This window comes from Phytophthora infestans, genomic scaffold (assembly GCF_000142945.1).
Source record: "Phytophthora infestans T30-4 supercont1.643 genomic scaffold, whole genome shotgun sequence".
NCBI lineage: Eukaryota > Oomycota > Peronosporomycetes > Peronosporales > Peronosporaceae > Phytophthora > Phytophthora infestans.
Genome location: NW_003307445.1, coordinates 7219 through 11556, shown reverse-complemented (window position 1 = coordinate 11556; position 4338 = coordinate 7219). Strand labels below are relative to the sequence as shown.

Sequence of the window (4338 nt, the reverse complement as noted above, 5' to 3'; positions counted from 1 at the left end):
ATCACTCCTCGAGCTACGATGGATGAGGCGCTGACTAGGATCGCTCCTAAGAAAAAGCCCAAACGCCGGATCCAGATCCTGATCCCGACGGTACAAGTGGATGAGGATCTGTACGTCCTGAGTTTCGATGGATCCGCTCGCGTACGACGCGGAGGAGGAGCATACAGCGCAATACTGTGGAGACTGCCCGGATGAGAAGTTATACGGGCCAGATCCACTTACGCGGAAGGTCTCACCGTCAATGAAGCGGAGTATAACGGGCGCCTGCTGGGTTTGGATCTACTAAGGGACAAGATCCAAAAAGGCTGGTGATTTGTGGGGATTCAAATTTGGTGATCAGACAGGTGCGAGGTGAGATTGACTGCAAGGCCCCGGCCCTAACACTGTTACGGCAGAAAGTGATGATCCACCTGCGTGGTTGGTTGAATCACGAGTTGGTGTATGTCAAGCGAGATTGGAATGCCAGTGCAGATAGCTTGGCCAGTACCGCTTTACGGAATCAATGTGGTGTCGAAGTGGAGAGAGAGGCCGAGCATCAGGATCTCGTTACGTTGAACCGACTAGACGAAGTGGTGGTAGTTGGATCCGGGAAAAGGACAGTCCATGCAGCGGGGCTGCCGTAGCTTTAGCGTCAGAGGAAGACGTTCGACGCAAAGAGTCACTAATACTAAGTTCCTTATCCAAAGGACACTTACAGCCCAAGACCAGGGCTCAAAGTTAACACCTTAACTTTTATGCTTCACCAGAAGTGTTTTTATTTACTATTATTGCGGCCAAGCCGCCTAGGGGTAAATGTATCTGTTTAACTATCTAGCATAGTAAACCTAATCAAATGCATAACGTGTGGCTTTCAGCCAACGTACTGAGAGACCTTGTTAACTCTCTAACTTATGTACTGAGAGTTTGTTAACTCTCCGGGTACTTCGTACCCCTGTGTGCTCCACACTATGTAACCCCGTTACACTCTCCCCCACTAAGATGAGAACATTCCGGTTTCGAAACTCTCCTTAGCGAGGTCACGTCTTGTTAAGACGGCGGAGGTTACTACACCTCACACCAGCGTTGTACAGCTCCGTGAGCTCACAAACGCCTACGCATCGTTGATGCCCAACTTCTCGTCGTCGGCCCACGGCCCAATGTTCCAAGCGCAGTGCGCATCTTGCTCTCAAGCGGTCTCAGACCTACGCTCGCGCTCTGCGCCTACTCCAAGAGCTGCAAACCGCTTAGAGCAATGCGCTTGACTCATTCGAGTCGTCGACAACAGCTCAGCGGTTGAATACTCGCTTCACAAGCGATAGGTCGGTGGTTCGAACCCGCCACGGCACAGCCCTCTCGTTCCATGAACGATCGTTCACGCTTGGACAAGCTTAAGAACAACCCCCTTTTTAGCTCAGTGGTCGAGCGCTGGCTTTGGAAGCCACAGGTCGGTGGTTCGAACCCACCAGGGCACAGCCCTCTCGTTCCATGAACTGTTGTCCTTGAAAGGACAAGCTTAAGAGCAACGCCCTTTCAGCTCAGTGGTCGAGCGCTTGCTTTGGAAGCCACAGGCCGGTGGTTCAAATTCACCCGGGCGCAGCCCTCTCATACCATGAGTAGTCCGTTCTCGGACAGACGTACGGACATCGCTCTTATAGCTCAATGGTAGAGCTCCGGCCTGTCAAGCCAAAGGCCAGTGTTCGATCCCCGTCCGGGACACAACTTTCGCTGTTACAGCGCATCCACATTTGGATCATGCTCATCGAGCAAGTTGTTTCAAAACAACTATGCGTCTATCGAGACGCTTGTGCCTGAACCTTGTTCAGCACAGCACGAAGCACCTGCTTCCTTCGGGACCATGGTTCTAACACTACGAGGTCTCTCCACCTCCTGCTCCCGCTGCGAGCACCGCTCATACGTACGAGCTGGCTGCTACAGCCACTGGTCAGAGCCTGAGCTCAACTACTGACCTCATCGCTCCCCACTCTAGTGGGAGGCGCCCAGCGCCTGGCGACGCTGTCGCACGCCATGGTGGCGCTTCGGCACATGATGTGCCCGGTCGTAAGCGTCAACGACGTCAGGGCAATCTTGCCGGAGGATAACCTCAAACTCCCATGAGTTCTGTGAGTGAGGGTAACCCCTCCACTTCACTAAGTACTGGGTACGACCCTGGCGTCTACGCCACGCCACAAGGCGTTCCACGTGAAAGTGGAGCTCACCATGCTCATCGAGCAGAGCAGGAGGAGGCCTTGCCTCAGCTGGGCTTTCGCGGGGAGAGTCAGCACTTGCCGGAACGGCGTCTGCGTCCATACGACGCCGGCGTCCACGACGCGAACGTTCACCGCCCATCGGTCGATCTCGAAGAGATGATCCACCTTGTGGATAGGTTGAAGCCACCACTGTTGACTCACAACCAGGTCTCGGACCTTGAGCGTCCAGCTGCTCGGCTGAACGTTCAGCTTGCCTTGCTCCTGCATCTCGAGCACTTCGCTCCGCGACCTGTGGCTCTGCCACATGCTGTTGATCAGCCATCAGTGGATCCACCACTTGCTGTCGTTCAGCCTCCCGTGGCTCTACCACCTGCTGCCCTGCAGCTGTCCGTGGCCCAGCCACCGCTGGTGCCAACGCCTCCGCGCTCACCTGAGCAGGGTCTTGGTATGGCTTAAGCAAGCCGACATAGAAGACCGGATGCGTGCGCATCTTCTTCGGAAGGTTGAGCGTATACGCTAGGCCCTTCTTGGCCACGACCTTGAACGGCCCTATGAACCGAGGTCTTAACTTCGTCTTGAAGACTGCAGACACTGCATGAGTAGGTAGGTTTTTAGCGTTTAATAAAACTTGGTCACCGACCTCAAACCTCTCAACATTGCTTCTGCCCTTGGCATCTGCATGCTCCTTCTGCGTGTCTTGGCTTTCAGCCATAGCGTCGCGTACTTGACGCATTACGCTCAGTCTCAAAGAGACGAAGTCATCGACTTGCTTGCAAACCGCAACAGGGCTGACATCAGCTAGCCGCTCGGCTATCCCTCCCCCATCAAGCCCTGAGCCACTGCGTGGCGGCGTCAGTGGGACGCGAGGGTTAACCAAGCCGCTCACATAGAACGGAGTGTAGCCTGTCGAGGCGTGCACTGCATTATTTAATGCGAACTCAACGAGTAGGAGCATCTGGCTCCAGCGTTTTGGCGCCTCAGCGCATATGCTTCGGAGGATATCCTCCACAACGCGATTCACGCGTTCGGTTTGACCGTCGGTCTGCGGATGGTTCGCTGTGGACATGTCCAAACGAGTGCCGAGCACTCTGAAGAGGGACGTCCAGAACTTCGCGGTGAAGCGCGGGTCTCGATCGGAGACAATTGCCTCAGGCAAGCCATGTTGGCGAAAGACTCGGTCTAAAAACAGCAAAGCTGTACCCTCACCATCAATGGTGTCCGGCACCGCCGCTAAATGAGCCATCTTGCTCAATCGGTCTACAAAGACCACAATACCCGTATTTCCCGCCTTATCCTTGGGAAGGCCAAACACAAAGTCCATACTCATGGACTGCCAACATCCCTTGGGGACAAGCAACTCGCCAATGGCGCTGCCGTGCTCGGCGCGGACTTTGTCCGTGGATACGTCTCACACGTGCGTACATAGGTGCCGACCCACTTATACATCTTGGGCCACCAGTACATCGAGCTCACCGAGCCATAGGTCTTCTCCCGACCTAAGTGCCCGCCCACGGGCGTATCATGAACCTCATAGAGGATTCGATACTTTAGATCCTCATCATGAGGAACGTCTACACGAGGGTTGTCCTCAGAGTCGGTACTGTAGTACAGCAGACCGCCATCGAGTGAGTATCGATGCAGCCTCGCGCGTAAGCGCCCAGACAATTCCTTGTCAGAGTCTTTAAACTCTTCGCTCCCAAGAGCCCGTAGCAGCGCTACGCACATGTCGTCTTGTGCATACGCTCCGCGTATCAAGTCAGGCACTGACGACGTCACTGTCGTGACATGGGCTAACTCGTAGTCCGGCCTGCGCGAGAGCGCATCGGCCACGTCATTAAGCCGCCCCGGCTTGTACTTCACCTCGAAGTTATACTCGGCAAAGAAGGAAAGCCATCTTGCCATTCTCTGAGAGAGATGAGGCGACTGTGTCGCAGTGCGTAACGACGCATGATCAGTAAAGATCACAAAAGGCCTAGCGCCTAGCAGGTGTACCCTGAATTTGACTAGAGCATACTTCATTGCAAGTAGCTCTTTGTCATGAACTGGATAGTTATTCTCTGCAGCTTTGAGCTGGCGAGACTCAAATACGATCACGCGTTCACGCCCTTCGGCGTCTGCTTGTAGTAAAGCACAACCGATTGCAAAATCGGAG

The 4338-nt window shown here is 54.4% G+C and overlaps 1 non-coding gene and 1 pseudogene across 2 annotated transcripts; both read left to right on the top strand.

Moving 5' to 3' along the window:
* The first annotated feature begins 1248 nt into the window (after nt 1–1248).
* On the top strand, nt 1249–1326 carry PITG_31710. Its single transcript has one exon. It is a non-coding gene; the product is annotated as a tRNA-Val (tRNA).
* Nucleotides 1327–1503: 177 nt separating this feature from the next.
* PITG_31708 lies at nt 1504–1575 on the top strand (annotated as a pseudogene). The gene has a single exon. The product of its transcript is annotated as a tRNA-OTHER (tRNA).
* Nucleotides 1576–4338: the final 2763 nt, after the last annotated feature.